This window comes from Chiloscyllium punctatum, chromosome 6, assembly GCF_047496795.1.
Source record: "Chiloscyllium punctatum isolate Juve2018m chromosome 6, sChiPun1.3, whole genome shotgun sequence".
Classification (NCBI taxonomy): Eukaryota; Metazoa; Chordata; class Chondrichthyes; order Orectolobiformes; family Hemiscylliidae; genus Chiloscyllium; species Chiloscyllium punctatum.
The window spans coordinates 70,679,842-70,698,516 of NC_092744.1; the positions used below are offsets into that span (position 1 = coordinate 70,679,842).

The window sequence follows — 18,675 nt, forward strand, 5'->3', positions numbered from 1 at the left end:
CCACTCCCATCCCAGCTATCAATTAAGTGAACCTTCTGTGAACTTCCTGATCTACGTGTATCCGTTCTTAAATAAGAAATTAAAACTGTAGATAGTACTTCAGATGTAGCCCGTTGTTCTAATCAATTGCTGTACCTGCATACTAACATTGAATGATACATGTACCACCCAGACATATCTGTACCTCCACAGTTCTGTGATCTCCCTCCATTACGTCATATGCTGCTTTTCTACTTTTCAAACCGCAGTGAACATTTTTCACCTTATGCATCTTTACTAACCATAAGAGCAGAAATTATGACCATTTGGCTCATTGAATAAATTTCTCAACTCCCATTCTCCTGCTATCTTCCCGTAACCCTTGATCCCCTTAACAATCAAGAATCTATCTACCTCTGTCTTTAATATACAGAATGACCTGTATATTAAAGCCATCTGTAGCAATGAATTGCAAAGATTCACAAGTCTCTGGTTGAAGGAGTCTCTCCTCATCTCCATTCTGAAGGGTTTTCCCTTTACTGTAAGGCTGTGTCCTCGAATCCTAGTCTCTTCTGCTAATGAAAGCATCTTCCCAACATCCACTGGATTCAGGCCACTCTGTATTCTGTAAGTTTCAATTAGATCCCCCCTCAAAACTCCATCGGGTATAGTCCGAGTCGTCAAACATACCTCAAATGTTAAGTCTTTCATTCCATGGATCATTCTCGTGAACCTCCACTGGACACACTCCAGGACCAGTACATTCTTCCTGGATTTGGGTCCCAAAATTGCTCAAAATATTCTAAATGTGGTTTGGCCAGAGCCTTATACACCCAGGCTTTTATACTCCAGTCCTTTCAAAATAAATGCCAACATTGTATTTGCCTTCCTAACTACCAACTCAACCTGCAAAGCTTTTGCTTTCTCACTTAAAGCCTCTATCTATAAGCTTCTGCAAACTCCAAACATCCTCTTCCTTTCTGATTTTGGCTGTGAATGTAAGGATTCTGCCTGTTAAAGCTATAAAAAGTCATAGGTGCTCATTCCAACATGGAACAATACTGGCAGAAACTTAGTGTGTGTTCTTAGGAGGAAAAAGATCCAGCTATGAAAGAGCATGGACAGTGAAGTGGCAATTTAGTAAATAAGTATATTCTTTCCATGATCCGCATGTGACCTATCCCAACTTGGACTTTTATTCATTCAATCTGTTCAAGGGCATTACCAAAGATGTCCTTCAAAGCAAAGCAATGGGTCCAAACTTCCTACCGAACATGTAGTCATCAATATAATTCCTTTTATCACAGAACCTTTGCAACAAAAAAGGGCATTCCTCATGGAAATTCATAGCAATCAAAGTGAGTAGCTTTTTCATTTCAAGACAATGTACATTCCATGAGTACTTGTGTGTATTCACATGCTGACATTTCCTCTGAAATGGTTTCTTGCTCACAGCCAATTTGGTTTTGATACGTGCTCACCCTGGCACTTTGAGCACAGCTCTTGACGTTCCTTCACCAGTCACTGGCTGCTTTGCCATGCAATTTAGCTAAATGTTTCCACAGCTAGATTGAAAATGAAAACGTGATGAGTCAGAGACACTGAGGCATTTGATGTGTGATCTTTATGGGGAGTGGGTGCATTCTCATTATTTACTTTTAATACGTATGATAATCAGTTAGTCTATAGATGTCATTTTCTTCTTCATGTCGCATGTAAATTAAATCCAGCAGTCATGTTCCATCAGTAAAGTTAGCAATAACAAGTAGCTTTGGAGTAGACAGCCCTATCTTTATTGACAGCACCTAGTGTGCTTGGTTAAACTGTGTGATGCAGAATTTAGTTTAACCCCTCACTCAGACTGACACAGGGCAGCAATTTTTGCTCTTTGTATAATATAATCCTTACTTGACAGGAGTACCAACTTAAATATAAGAAAGATTAGGATGTACCCAATAAATCTTTCTCTCACTGTAATGACATAGATGTTCTTCCTTGAGGTATATATAGTAAGTATAAATAAAGTTAGCAATCTAGATGTAAATTCATTATCATTTTGTGTTTGAGCTGTTTCTCCACTGTGATGCTTCTGAGATTTACATTTCAACCTGAAGCTATACTGCAATACAATTTGCTGAAAAGTCATCAATTTAATTGACAGTTTACACCTTAACACCTGCAGAGAAATGAATAAAAATTGTTACATTTTTCAATGTGACAGCAAACACTTTCAATGTAATCTAGTTGGGTTTAAACATGTTATTAATTAAAAATATTAAATAGCTAACTCCTTCCCAAGTACATATTTCTCAATATGAAAAATATGCCTGTGGATGTCGAATGAATCCTTTATTAAAGCTCATCCATGTATCCCTAACGTGTTTCTCTCTCTCTCTCTCTCTGAATGGAGACACGGGTATGCAACTTAAAAGTCTCAGTCAAATGGAAAGAGTCTGGGAATGGGTAATATAATGCGTTAGAACATCGTCGCTCACCAGGTTCCAAAGCAGATAGTAATGTTGAATATCTCATTTTGGTTGATATTGTGTCATGGCCCTAAATGAATAGCACCACAAGAAGATTAAACTTGGATTAGGAGCATCAGACATCATGGGAACAGTGTAAAGACATAGACTGCAATAGTTCAAAAAGGCTCCCAATCACCAAAGATGAATGGATATTAAATTGCAGCCACGCAATGATGTCCACAGCCTCAGAAGGATCCTAAGAAGAAAGAGAAATTGTTCTTTCCTCCTTGGTTGGAACAGTAAAAGCACATGGATGAGCTGGGGGAGATTTTAGCTGCACTGGACTGTCATTGAAAGTTTGTGAAAAGAGATAGATTGTTTCTGTACATAAAATGGACTGATTAATTCACTGTGGTAGAACACTGTCCTTCCAGAACCAAGACTGAGTTACATATATATGGTTAAGCTGCTGGTGGGATGGAGAGTTCCTGGGAATTCAATGTGGAAGTACCAAAGTAGAGCTAGGAAATGGAACACTGTCATGGGTGACTGGTAATTGGATTGTCAATTTTTTTTTTGGTTGCTGTGGAAAGATATTGTGACTATACTATGGCTTTAATAGGTGTCAAAACATAAAAACAGGACAAAATACAAGTTTTAATACAGAGATGGAAACATGTTGTGAGGCCTTTGCTTCTTTTTTAAAAAAATGTTGCAACAATAGAAACAGTCTGAATGGGTGTTGTCAAGCCCTCACAGAACCAGGATTCTTTAGTTTTGTAGTTTTTCAGCGGCAGCAGTTGTTACTGGGGTCTCAGCTGGGTTTGTAAGCTGTAGAACATCTCACTGCATACATTTCCTTAGAGTTTCCTCTTGATGTTTTTCCTCCTGGGCTGCTGGAATTACGAGTGAAACCATCTGTTTTATTGACTTTGCCAAGTCAGTGAGCATGTGTGCACGCAGTGGGTGGATGGCATGTTACTGCATTGGAGTAGTTACTGTTAAGTATTGAAAAAAATATGCAATTTTAAAGTTGCCCAATTTTCTCATTCTCATGATGCATTTTAACTATAGTTTTTGAGGAAAGTGTGTTTTGCTCCAAATCTGGTAGTTTGACCCAGCAAATTGCATTTGGAATAAAATTCCTGGCACTTTAAATCATAAAAGTATGGGCAAGAGTATCTTCTTAATATATCTTGAGGGGGCTTGGTCTGGCCCATTACAGTATTCACAAATGTGCCCAGATTATCAATGCTTTGAGTTCTGTTTTGCCTTCAAAATATAATCTGCAGCATATCCACACGTGTGGTGTGCTATGCTGGATAGTATTCTGGCAAGAATGGCAGCATCTGCCAGAAGATGTTTGTATGTGTAGAGTTAACTTGGAGCCAGTGTTGTCATTTTAGATATGAGAGCTCTACCTAACCCATATCTGAAGCTGAAAAGGTGTTCACTAGCAGGAAGGATACTTGCCAATGCTTTCAAAGGCATCATCAACATCTTCCAGATGAGCTGTTGATCACTGAGTGTGCGTGCGTAATGTGGCGTGTGGTCCGTATGTGTGTTAGTCGATACAGACACACGCAGGTGAGTCCACTCCCTTACCAGGACAAATAAATAGTCCTCATGTCAGACAGAAAATCCAACCCACTGAGGGTAGAACAGGGCAACTTTATTTAAATACAGAGGACATCAGATGTTGCAAACACCCTTCCTCCAATCCAATACCCTCAGTGTAGACAGCAAGGCTGACAAAAGTGATCATTGAAGTCATAACAAAAGCTGACTAATGTTCTGCAAATCTAATTTTATTTAACAAGAGTAGGAATAAACAACTCAGCCTTTTCTAACTCTAATTAAACGTGGTACCTTTATTTCCTTCTGCATCTAAATGATGAGGTGGACAAACTGTCTCTGTTCCACCTTAAGTTTCATATTCGAGTCTCACTTTCTCAAAAGGAGCCAAGTAGACAATTGGTGTCAATCTGAATTTACAATCATCCCAGTTCAATTGCGCTGCTAATTAGTAGTGAGTGGTTTGATGGCAGATCTTTGGGTGTACTTAAATTTGGAATGAAATTTAGACTTTGGAAAGACAATTTCATGCTTTGCTTTATGCACATATCGAAGTGATTTTATTCACAGCTGTCAGCCCATCAATTATTCCTGTCACATGTCATTATATCTTACTTTGGCCACAATCTCTATGTCAGAAATGAAGTCCACATTTTAAAATTTGGAGTGACAGATTTCAGACACTCTGATCAATCCTCATTACTGTTTACTGCCTTGGAAATCTTGATATTTCAAAACACACGAGTAATTCTTTAAATTGATAATGCAGTCTTAATTGTGAGAAGTATAGCAGAAATTATGTATTCAATTCATATGCAGTTTTGTAAATCCACACACAGAAAAGTTTACATAATACCTCATTGATTACAACAAAATACAACAGATCTTAATGCTCCATTGATTTAGAACAGTGACTACAAGCACAAGGAACTTTTATTGATCATTCCAGGGCTGCTTAACCATGTTTGGAGCAGGAGCAGCATGGATTGAAATGCAGATTAAAACCACTGAAATTCCACAGATTGTCTTCATAAAGGATGTATGTAATCCAATGTAGAGCTATAAGAATTCAACATCATTATACTCCCTCAGATTGATATCAGTCACACAATATACATAGGTTGTGTAGAGTCAGCCTCTGTAGAAAGACATTTTCACAATACATTATATCTTATTATGACAACATTTCCAAGTGAAGTTGATCAGCTGCATCTTGTTTGTGAGATGTTGATTCACAAGTCCACATCAGTTTGAGTTTTAATGGAAGAAATTACCCAGCGTTTCTAAGTGTAAGTGCCAAACAAATGCAATGTGCAACTCTATGGGACGAGAGTGATGTCTCATCAATCAATTTGATTAGCTTGCATCATGACAGCTTTGTGACTACTGAATGTTTCTTATATGATGACAGAGGGCTGGAATAATCAGCCTTCTCTCACACAACAGAGTAAGAATACAGTCCTGCACATGATACATTGCAAGCATATGGATTTCTACTGACTACTTTGAAATTGGCAGACCACCAAACATCTCACTAGTTCACGCTATGATTATTCCATGAACACTCAGAAAAGCCCAATAAACAGTCTCTGATATGGGAAGGTTGGCTGAAAACTTTCTGCCAGAGGTAGACACAAATCTCCCAGTCAGATCATCCGATTTAATCAGTATTTAACTACAAGGGTAACAGGACCCAAAAGGTCAGGAAGCCATGATCATTAGTTTTGTACTTGCCCAACACATTAGATGTTCTCTTAATTTGTCTGCTAAGATTTGCTTTCCCAAAATGCAGTACCTCGCATTTATCTGAATTAAACTCCATCTGCCACTTCTCAGCCCATTGGCCCATCTGGTCCAGATCCTGCTGTAATCTGAGATAGCCTTCTTTGCTGTGCACTACATCTCCAATTTCAGTGTCATCTGCAAACTTAACTAACTGTACCTCTTATGCTCGCATCCAAATCATTTATGTAAATGACAAAAAGTAGTGGACCCAGCACCGATCCTTGTGGCACTCCACTGGTCATAGGCCTCCAGTCTGAAAGACAACCCTCCACCACCACCCTCTGTCTTCTACCTTTGAGCCAGTTCTGTATCCAAATGGCTGTTTCTCCCTGTACTCCATGAGATCTAACCTTGTCGAACGCCTTACTGAAGTCCATATAGATCACATCTACTGCTCTGCCCTCATCAATCTTCTTTGTTATTTCTTCAAAAAACTCAATCGACTTTGTGAGACATGATTTCCCTCGCACAAAGCCATGTTGACAATTCATAATTCGTCCTTGCCTTTCCAAATACATGTACATCCTGTCCCTCAGGATTCCCTCTAACAACTTGCCCACCACTGAGGTCAGGTTCACTGATCTATAGTTCCCTGGCTTGTCGTACCACCTTCTTAAACAGTGGTACCACATTTGCCAACCTCCAGTCTTCCGGCACCTCACCTGTGACTATCGATGATACAAATATCTCAGCAAGAGGCCCAGCAATCACTTCTCTAGCTTCCCACAGAGTTCTCGGGTACACCTGGTCAGGTCCTGGGGACCTATCCACCTTTAACCATTTCAAGACATCCAGCACTTCCTCCTCTATAATATGGACATTTTGCAAGATGTCACCATCTATTTCCCTACAGTCTATATCTTCCATATCCTTTCCACAGTAAATACTGATGCAAAATATTCATTTAGTATCTCTCCCATTTCCTGTGGCTCCACGCAAAGGACACCTTGCTGATGTTTGAGGGGCCCTATTCTCTCCCTTACACTTTTGTCCTTAATATATTTGTAAAAACCCTTTGGATTCTCCTTAATTCTATTTGCCAAAGCTACCTCATGTCCCCTTTTTGCCCTCCTGATTTCTGTATTAAGTATACTTCTACTGCCTTTTTACTCTTCTGAGGATTCGCCCGATCTATCCTGTCTATATCTGATATATGCTTCCTTCTTTTCTTTAAACAAGCCCTTAATTTCTGTAGTCATCCAGCATTTCCTATACCTACCAGCCTTCCCTTTCACCCTGACAGGAATATACTTTCTCTGGATTCTTGTTATCTCATTTGTGGGCGGCATGGTGGCACAGTGGTTAGCACTGCTGCCTCACAGCGACAGAGACCCGGGTTCAATTCCCACCTCAGGCGACTAACTGTGTGGAGTTTGCACGTTCTCCCCATGTCTGCGTGGGTTTCTTCCGGGTGCTCCGGTTTCCTCCCACATTCCAAAGATGTGCAGGTCAGGTGAATTGGCCATGCTAAATTGCCCATAGTGTTAGATAAGAGGTAAATGTAGGGGTATGGGTGGGTTGCGCTTCAGCGGGGCGGTGTGGACTTGTTGGGCCAAAGGGCCTGTTTCCACACTGTAAGTAATCTAATCTAATTTAATTTCTGAAGGCTTCCCATTTTCCAGCCGTCCCTTTACCTGCGAACATCTGCCTCCAATCAGCTTTCGGAAGTTCTTGCTTAATACCGTCAAAGTTGGCCTTTCTCCAATTTAGAACTTCAACTTTTAGATCTGATCTATCCTTTTCCATCACTATTTTAAAACAAATAGAATTATGGTCGCTGGCCCCAAAGTGCTCCCCCACTGACACCTCAGTCACCTGCCCTGCCTTATTTCCCAAGAGTAGGTTAAGTTTTGCACCTTCTCTAGTAGGTACATCCACATACTGAATCAGAACATTGTCTTGTACACACTTAAGAAATTCCCCTCCATCTAAACTCTTAACACTATGGCAGTCCCAGTCTATGTTTGGAAAGTTAAAATCCCCGACCATAACTACCCTATTATTCTTACAGATAGCTGAGATCTCCTTACAAGTTTGTTTCTCAATTTCCCTCTGACTATTAGGGGGTCGATAATACAATCCCAATAAGGTGATCATCCCTTTCTTATTTCTCAGTTCCACCCAAATAACTTCCCTGGATGTATTTCTGGGAATATCCTCCCTCGGCACAGTTGTAATGCTATCCCTTATCAAAAATGCCACTTCCCCCTCCTCCCTTGCCTCCCTTTTTATCCTTCCTGTAGCATTTGTATCCTGGAACATTAAGCTGCCAATCCTGCCCATCCCTGAGCCATGTTTCTGTAATTGCTATGATATCCCAGTCCCATGTTCCTAACCATGCCCTGAGTTCATCTGCCTTCCCTGTTAGGCCCCTTGGCATTGAAATAAATGCAGTTTAATTGATTAGTCCTACCTTGTCCCTGCCTGCCTGACTGTTTGACTCACTTCTGTTCTCAACTGTACCAGTGTCAGATTGATCTCTTTCCTCACTGTCTCCCTGGGTCCCACCCCCCACCTTACTAGTTTAAATCCTCCCAAGCAGTTCTAGCAAGTTTCCCTGCCAGTATATTAGTCCCCTTCCAATTTAGGTGCAATCCGTCCTTCTTGTACAGGTCACATAGTAAACCATTACACATTGGTGAGTGAGAAGGAACATCATAGAGTAAAAGAAGCAGAGGAGTACAGCACAAAATCAGACCCTTCAGTCATGGTTGAGGATGGCTTATGAGGAGAATTCACACTATTGCATTGAGTGGAAATGCAGATGTTCACAGAGCTAGATCAGTGCTACATTTTGAAACATCTGTTCTGGACCGGAGATGAATTAGCAGTGGAAGGGGGAACAATGGTATCTACACAGACCATGAAGATTGTAATGACACATGCAGGACACAGGTGGATGAGCATTACCAGGTGAGGAACTAGGTGGCAAATGAATAAAAAAGCTGAGCCTCAACAGGTACTGATGTCACCATTGTTATCTGAGCCATGTGCAAATCAATACAGGCCAATCAGATAGTAGAGAGATGAATGTGTCACTCAAAGATAGTGTGTCACTCATACAGAAGTCCATTCCAGTTGGAGGGGCACTGGTTAGTTATTGGGAAAATGAACTCTGTATTTTTCAGACAATCTGCACCTGAACAGTGCGAGGGCCGATATTCTTATCAACTGTATTACTGAGGAATTAAAGAGAATTTAAAACAAAATAGTGAGGCAAGAGATATAAGTGGCATATCCAAGATTAGAGTCAATAAGAATTAAAGCACAATGGAATGTACGAAGCTCAAATTCGACCAATGGATAACCGATATAATTTACAAAGGCACTGTATCTGAATGCATGTACCATGTGAAACAAAACAGATGGATTGAGAGCACATTCAAGAATGAAGGACTATGTATCTGCTAGCCATTACAAAGCAGAGACATGGCTACAGGAGGAAATGGAGTGTGGAGCTTGAAATGTTATGGAATATTTAGGAAGGTTAGGAAACTACAATTTATTTTCTTGTTGGCGGTTGGGGGCAGGAGTGGAAAGTCTCTGTTACTTAATGATGTTATTAGCCAAAGAGAAAGGAAAATTCAGGAAAACAAGATGGCGTGATCTGCACAGGAAAGAGAAATTATGAAGTCACTTGTGTGAATAGTGTACAGATCTTTTTACAGTGATCATAACATAGGATGGGTAATAAAGAAAGGAATCATGGAAGCTTGTAACAAAGACACGACAATAATCATCCAAGATGTAAATCTAGGTAGCAATTGGAAAAGTCAGATGGACGAAGGAACCCAAATGAGGAATCCACTGAATGTTTCTAACAGGAGCTGACTAGTAAACACACTAGACTAGGTCAGAGAACCAGAATGCCAACTTCTTCTGAGGCATCTCTACACAGTCCACAAGGACATGTAGGGCAGCTTCCATTGCAGTTTGCCTCCAGATCCCCAGTAGCTGTGAATGATCACAGAGACACAAGAGATGATGGTCTGAGGAGGAATACCCTGAGTGACAAGTTATTCTGGGACTATCGCTCCATAAGGTGGGACAGAAATTCAAAATCACACTCCACAATTAATGTGATGAGTTTGGTAAAGTACAGCGAGAAAACTTACTCAATCTCAAATCAGTGCACTGAACTTCAAATGATTTCAACTTCGCCCAAACAATATAAAATTCAGCCCATAATATCTAGATGAAGAGAGATTACAGATGCATCGGGTTCTGGTGACCCTGTGCATGGAACAGTAAAAGTTAGCATGTAGGTACTGCAGGTACCTAGTTAATAGAATGTTATCATTTATCAGGAGTCATTAAACGCGAAATGTAGGGAGGTTACACTCCTGTTTAACAGGACACTAATGAGATCATATGCTGAGTACAGTGTACAATATCAGTCAGATCATTAATGAATGATATATGTGCATTGGAGACAGTTCAGGGAGACTTACCAGACTAGCACCTGGAATGGAGGAGGAGGAGGGTGGGTGGCTTGTCTGGTGAATCAAGTTTGGATTGGCGAGGTTTCAGTCCACTGGACTGTAGAGGACTGACAGCTGACTTGATTGAAACACAGCAGATCCCGAAGGGTCATGACAGTTTCAGATCTGGAGAAAAGGTTTCTATAACGGGAGAATGTGGAACTGTGGGAACTATGGCTAAAACGTCAGGGATCACCCAGTTAAAACAGGCAGAGGCAAAAATAATTTTCAGAGTCATGAGTCTTCAGTACTCTCTTCCTGCAATGTTTATGTGAAAACAGAGCTTCTGATTCATTTGAAGCAGACGTAGATAACTTGTTATTAAGTAAGGGGTGAAGGGCTAGCGGGGGAATGTCGATGTGATATTGCAAGTACTCCAACCATGAACCTATTGAATAGCAGACTGAGCTCAAGGGGCTACATGGCCTACTCCTGCACCTCATTCATATGCCGTTATGTAAATAAATGTTTTGAGACACTTCACCTTCTCCACTCTGGGTCTCTGAGCTGTTGCTGAGCAACTGAACTTTACGATGCCAGTCCAATGAAAATTATTGGAGATAGTTCTTGACTGCACACACAATGATAAATTCACAATAGGTTACCTTTTCTTGGCTATGTGCCCTATAACATGTGTTATTGTACAATGCATTTACATTACTGCAGTTTTGATGCACAACACCAATTGACCTTACCTCGTCCAGATTGGGCTGCATCAATGGAGTGTGAGACCCAATGAATTAAGGTTACTTTTACTTTTATTTATTACTTTTGTACTTGCTTTTTACTGTAACATGTTACAAAATTGTATGCAAATCTTAGTTGGAATTTCTTTTACATTGATGATGTTTTGGCCAAATCAGTGCACTTTACATAATGTTTCTCATTTTTTCCCCAAAGTAACTTGGTTGCCAGTAAAGAATGGGTAATTTACAGCATGCGGTAAACTGTTGGCTTCGTTTCTACAAAATCACATGATCAACCATTTTCAATCCAGAAAATGTCCAAACTGTTAAAAGCCATCCAATGTTTCCCCAGACCAGCCTTAAGTATTCATAGAATACCATTAGTAAGTATTAAGTATTCCATGCTGTGAATGTAATACCACTTGCAAATAGTGCAAAAAATGTCCCATGCTCCAATATTATATGATTGCGTATCACATCATGCAATATCACAATTGATTGGCATGTGTTCAATTGTCAGCTGATCAAATCTCTAAGAATATGCCATCCCTAACTGGATAAGTCCTAACAAATCCCTAGCTGCACACCTGAATACTGGTGTGCTGTTCGCACCCTTTAGCAAGCTGTTCCAGTACACTTCTGACATTGACAGCTTCCTAATTGTGGGACATTGCCCACACACGGCAGCAGAAATGGAGCCCCACCAATTTGCTGCCCATCAGCCCATTCTGAATGCCCAAAGTGTTCAAACGTGACAGTGCTATTGAGAGGCACCTACTTAATAACATGCTCACTGATACTAATCTTAGGATCAGTGGGGTTCACTTGGCTTCACATCTCAGAACTGCTTCGGTCCAGACCTTAGCAAAAAAACCCAGGAATTCCAAAGGTGGCGTCAACATGTGAATCATTATTTGCTGCATTCCCAGCCAGTGATCTGTTGGTGCAGCCACAGCACACCTTGTGGCTATCTGGCACTGGTGTAATGATCCTTTCTTTCCTTTTAAATTTTTGTCAGCTCCAAGCACATCTGGTAGCTGTAGTCTGTGGGGTTAACAGACAGATGATAATAACCAGAATGGATCACCAGTGATATGAGATCACATGGGACTACAATCAAACGATTGTTGATTCTAGGACTGTATCGTGTCCATCTAGTTTAATAAATGATACTCATTCACATTACTATGATGTGTCTGCATCAGTCTAACACTGTCAAAACCAGCCTTGTGATAGTTCTGCATCAGCAGCTTAGCCATGGACTGCTAGAATATCACAAATCTGATAACACAGATATAAATTCACATTTTGCATGCTATGGCACATTGCTGCAGCACCACATATAACTATTAAGGTTAAACCATTGAGCTCATTTCAAAAGTCACCAAGCAGGTGCAATTGAGCTTAATTCCGAGTTTGAAATTATCTCAGTGTTTTTTTAAACAGTATCATTTCTGACAAACCCCGAGTGGTATCCACAAATAGCCTCCTATTCTCTGACATCATTCATAAAGTAAGTGCTTTAGGCAAATTGTGACTAGCATACTAATCCCACTTTCTACTCCTGGGAATTTGGTTAATGAGAATACCGCATAAAGTGCCAAAGACAGCTTTATTTTCATAATTGGACTTGGGATAAATAGATGACGAGTACTTCAATGTTAACTTCTAAACCGTTGTAATGAATATGTAATGTCAAGCATTCTGCATGCCAGGTTTTTGCTAATTGCACCTCCAATGCCGGCACCCTTTACTGAAGGCAGTTCGTATATATGGTTCGACTTCTAGGATGGAGAAGCTATGCTTAAATACTGACAAGCATGAGAAATGGAAGCAGGAGTAGACCATTCAGCTCCTCAAGCTTCGTCCATCTGTCCATAAAATCGTGGCTGACTTCCATGCCACTCTCCTGTCATTCTCCATTGATGTTGCTTTGCTATTTGTACAAAACTCCATGGCTCTCCCGCATAAACATAGTCACCGGTCGAGCACCTTCAAGGGGTAGAATTTCAAATAACATAATCCTCAGTGAACAGATTTCTCCTAGTGTCAGGCTTAAACGGCAACACCGTATGCTGAGAGCGAGAGTCCCTGTTCTTGATCTCCAGGTGGTGGAAAACAACCTCAGTGACTCTCTCAATGATTCAATGTTGCATTCCTTTGTATTCCAACATTTACGAGGCCCTCAGCCTTTAAAAGTGTTCTGCCTCTTCAGTCATCTACTTTTATTTTTAGCCACTGTAAGCTCTGTCTTCCATTTTCTTGCCAATCAGTCTTGTATGCTTTTACAACATCATTTTATCCTCCTGAGAGTTTATGTTCTGATCTAACTTTGTGTCATCAGCTAATTTGGACACATTACAGACAGTTCCTTTATCTCAGTCATTGACATAACTCACAAATAGCTGAGCTCCAAACACTGATCCTTGCAGTCTCATGACACACTGCCATTGGAAAGATGAGTTATTTGCTATTGTTTTCTATTATTAGTCAGACTAGTCATGAAATCTTTGCTGTGCAGAAAGATGCCATTGGGCTTGAAGTCTGTACTGATCCACCGAAGACCATCCCACTCAGAGCCTATTCATGTATCCCTAATCTAGTTAGCCTCCACATCCCTGGCCAATCCATGCAGCCCCTCAATCCATGCAATTATTTTCCCCTCGTGCCAACAAATCCAAGATTTTGCAAAGACATTATCACTGCCTTAATACATTATTCTAGCATTTTGCCCATTATGCTTGCCAGACAAATTGTGAACTGATTATAAATTAGGCTTCTAATTCAATCTGACATTATACAATAAAAATCCCTGTTTTCTAATTTGTTTCTTATCATATTGTCCCAGAAGACTATAATAAATAAAACATTGAACACATCCTCCAATCTACTTTTAACAACATGCAATATCATGTGGACAAGACAAAATTCTCTCAGACCACTGTGCCTATTTTCCTGACATAGACTATAAAGTATTCTGACCAATGTTTCGGCACTTGGTTCTTTCTTAGCTCCACTGATAGTGTCTTGGCATTCTCAATTTCTGAGTGAATATCTTTACTCACTCCTTCCTTTCATTTGTTCACACCATATCCATCTAGTCTTTCATCTTGTCCAAATATTGCCAATGAATACCAGAGAAACACAACAAATAGCATCAGGAGTAAATCATATGCCCCATCGAGTCTGTCCAACTGTACAAGATTATCATGTAGAGCTTGGGTTTTGATTGTCCTTTCTCACTTGTTTCACATACCTGTTGATTCCCTGAGACACCATGCCTGTCCAAGCCTGAAATAAACTCAATAATGTATCATGCACAATCTTCTATGATGGAGAATTCTAAAGATTGGAGCCTTGACAGAATTTTTTTTCAATGATATTGCCTCGCACTCTTTCAAACTCCAGACAATATAGACCAAATTCACTCAACCTTACATGGATGAGCATCTCTCTCATCACAGGAACCAATCTAGTAATATTTTCAGTCCCACTTCTAATGGGACAGTATCAATTTTTAAATACAGGTCATATTCGACTCCTGTCAATTTTGTGCTTTGTTCAACAGTGAAAGTTAACTTATTTGAATCTAAATTATAACTTCAGTTTCACCTGGACTGTGTTCTTTACTCCTGTTTCTAATATAAATATGTTGTTTGCCTATAACCACTCCACTGCATTTTAGGTACAATGAACTAGCTTGACACGGGCCATCAGTAGAATATGGAATTGTGTTACGTGATGCAGATGATCAAAACATTATTCTTTGCCTAAAATATAAATGTGAAAGATTCCACTGTAGTTGTTCCATTCTTCCATCCCTAATATTTCATGTAAAGTCTTGTCATCACTAATTCCCTCACAAGGTTTAGCCTTGAATTAACTGATCTTCAACTTGTGTAAGCAGAGAGATGTTCCGCTACATGGTTTATGATCAAGATGTATGTTTTGACTAAACTGCCAAGAATATGCAACAATTTGGCATTGATCTGACCAAAATGGGCTGGGGATGATTGCGATAGGTATCGACTTGTCACTCTGCGAAAGGAATTGCAGTATGCATTTTCATTGTCAGATTACAATCAAAATTCTTTGAACAAAGGTGCATTATTGAGTTATATATGCTTTGTCCCAACAATTAGAATCTGCTTTCCTTTATGAAACGTAATACACTGAATTAGGCTGTTTAACTCCTTCTGTTCATACCCATGTCGAGTGACTGTGGTTAAACATGCTCATAATGAAACCGCTCCATATAGAGGAGTTGGATGTCAAATCAATGATGATTTTCACACATTGATAAACTTAAATTGTGACTTACTAACTGACTTTCTCTTTGAACAGTGTATACCCACAATTTTCCAACTTGAGCCTATTTTTGGAAATTTTAACTACTGGCTGCTAATTATTTTGCTTGTTTCATTGAGATTAGACCTTGTACACAATATTCAAATTGTGTAAACTGCAAGACTAGAGATCCAAACAATGTAGAATGTGACGTATGCAATCCAAATCCTGAAATATGATTGTGTTATTCCCTAGTCTTCTGGCATTACCTAAACAGTTATCAGAAGTAAACTGTACAAGCATCGTTGTCGTGAATTTCACCGTAGAGACGAGCTCAACGTGTCAGACTTGGACTTCAATCCAGTTCCCACAGACACTTTTCCACTAGCACATGATTTTCAGGTCACTGAGGTCAAGTCATAGCAACAGCTGCTAACTCAAACTCATGGCACAGAATAGGACTTCAATGACAAGGCAGCATCAATTGCATTTGTTGATCTGGTGGTTATTAACTAGAACAGATGTCTGGTAGTTACAAGATTTATCATAAAACTTTCTCCTTGAGAGCATGGAATGTGTGAGTGTTAGACCATGCAGATATGTTTCTTACACTAACCTTAACTGTGAAGCCCTGTGAAAGTGATGATGAATTTATAATCAGTCTTTATGTCAAGCTATAATAGTAAAATCGCCATGGTCAGAAAGCATACTACAGATAAAAATGCTTCTTAATTGATCAGGAAATTGGAAACAGAACTTCTGAATTTATTTTCCAGAAATTGTTTGAACGACATGACCCTTAGACACAGGTCTGGCCATTGAGACTGTCCTGCACCCTTCCTTTGAAGTGAATGTACAGTGAAGAGACCGTGATATGGATAGAGAGAGAGAAAATGACAGACAAATACCAAGATAGTTTGTCGTCTTGTTCTGAAAGTTAGAAGTGAGCAAGTTGAGTTTGAAAAGTGAAGTTAGTTTATCAATTTGATCAGCTTCAAGGTACTGAACTTCATTCCATTGTAAATCATTGTTGATGACAGTTGTTCAGAATCTGTAGGCAAGCAAACCTTTATATCGGTCCACACGATTGCAGTTGACAAAATTTGAAGGACAAAGAGCATTCAATCCATCTTGTGGGAATCAAATTCAGAAAGAGAGTCAATTGTTGAACAGCTGAAAATGCCTAAAGAGCCTCAATAGAAAAAAAAAGATAAACATTGAATGAGGTGGCTAGAAATTTCTGGATACTCCTCCAGTAAATGTTTTGAGAAAAAAAATCTGTAAAATAGCTATTCATCACCTGTGCCATATATTTAGGGTTATCTTTGTTACAAGTTAAACACCTCCAGATTAAAGTTGTTAGTGCTTAAATGACACGACCAAGTCAAACTCAGAAGAACATTGAATTTGAATTATTCTAAATAATTGACAGTATGTATTTGTCAGGGAAGATACTTGTAATTTATTTTTTATTCAGGCACCTGAGGCAGCTCTGTTGGTTCAACTAAGTCTACTAATAGTGTTTCTCTCTCCATAGATGCTACTGAGTTTCCCCACTGCTGTCCCATTTTGTTCCAACAGTTCAATGAGTGAAACTTAACCAGTTTTCCAATATTTGACTCTAAACAAGAGTTCAGGAAGTGACTACCTGTATGCCTCATCATTCAAACTCACATTGTTCAATTAGTGAAGGGAGATCTGTCCCAGCCTTTTGACCGGCAGATTATAGACCTACAGTTTTATCTCCAGAGCTACATATTCTTTAGATGAAGATAGAGTTTCTTTGCAGCTAGAGAATGCTGCTTAATGATAGATTTCTCTTATTCATTTGTGCCATGGGGGCATTGCTGGCTGGTCCAACAATTATTGCTTATCCCTAGCTGCTGGTAGTGGTGTTGGCGATGGTGAGCTGCCTTCTTGAACCTTTGTGGTCCATTTGGTGTAGGTTAACCCACATTGCTGCTAGAGATGACGTTCCAGGATTTTGACCAAGTGGTATTGAGGAATCAGCGATATATTTCCAAGTCAGGATGCGAGTAGCTTGAAGGGAAACTTGCAAGTAGCGGTAGTCACACGCATCTGCTGCTGTGGTCTTTCTAGACACAAGTGCTCAGGGTATGGAATATGATTTCTGTGGAGCCTCGGTGAGTTTCTGTACTGTACCTGGTATAAGGAAGCCTTGTCAAAAGTTACTTCAAAAAAAAAGGTCACGGTGTTAGGGGCAACACATTGGCATGGATAAAAAAACCTGGCTGTCTGACAGAAATCAGAGTGTAGAAAAGATGTATCTTTTTGAGGCTGTCATGACATCATGAATGAAGTTCCACAGGGTCACTGCTAGGGCCCTGACTCCTTAAAATTTATTAACAATGATTTGAATGAAGGGATCAAAGGTATGACAGTTACATTTGTTGATGATGCAAAGATAGTTAAGAAAGTGAGTTGTGAAGAGGACACAAGGAGCATACATGAGAATATAGATAAGTTAAATGAATGGGCAAAGATTGGGCAAATGGAGAACAACAGGAGAAAAAAGTGTGAACCTATCTATTTTGGCAGAGAGAATAAAAAAAGCTCATTATCTAAAATAGTGAGATGTTACAGAGCTCCAAGATACCGACAGATCAATAGACAATAGACAATAGATGCAGGAGTAGGCCATTCTGCCCTTCGAGCCTGCACCGCCATTCAATATGATCATGGCCGATCATTCCTAATCAGTATCCTGTTCCAGCCTTATCTCCATACCCCTTGACTCCACTATCTTTAAGAGCTCTATCCAATTCTTTCTTAAAAAAATCCAGAGACTGGGCCTCTACTGCCCTCTGGGGCAGAGCATTCCACACAGCCACCACTCTCTGGGTGAAGTAGTTTCTCCTCATCTCTGTCCTAAATGGTCTACCCCGTATTTTTAAGTTGTGTCCTCTGGTTCGGCACTCCCCCATCAACGGAAATATGTTCCCTCCTGCCAGAGTGTCCAGTCCTTTCATAATCCTATACGTTTCAATCAGATCCCCTCTCAGTCTTCTAAACTCAAGGGTATACAAGCCCAGTCGCTTCAGTCTTTCCGTGTAAGGCAATCCTGCCATTCCAGGAATTGACCTCGTGAACCTACGCTGCACTCCCTCAATAGCCAGAATGTCTTTCCTCAAATTTGGAGACCAGAACTGTACACAGTACTCCAGGTGTGGTCTCACCAGGGCCCTGTACAGCTGCAGAAGCACCTCTTTGCTTCTATACTCAATTCCTCTTGTTATGAAGGCCAGCATGCTATTAGCCTTCTTCACGACCTGCTGTACCTGCATGCTTGCCTTCATTGACTGGTGGACAAGAACACCCAGATCTCTCTGAACAGCCCCTTTACCTAATTTGATACCATTGAGGTAGTAATCTACCTTCCTGTTCTTGCCACCA

General features: G+C 40.0%; 1 protein-coding gene across 2 annotated transcripts in view; it reads left to right on the forward strand.

The window, feature by feature from the left end:
* The window catches only part of epha4b (eph receptor A4b), a 353,857-nt gene that overhangs the window by 244,589 nt on the left and 90,593 nt on the right, over positions 1-18,675 (forward strand). The window lies entirely within an intron of this gene.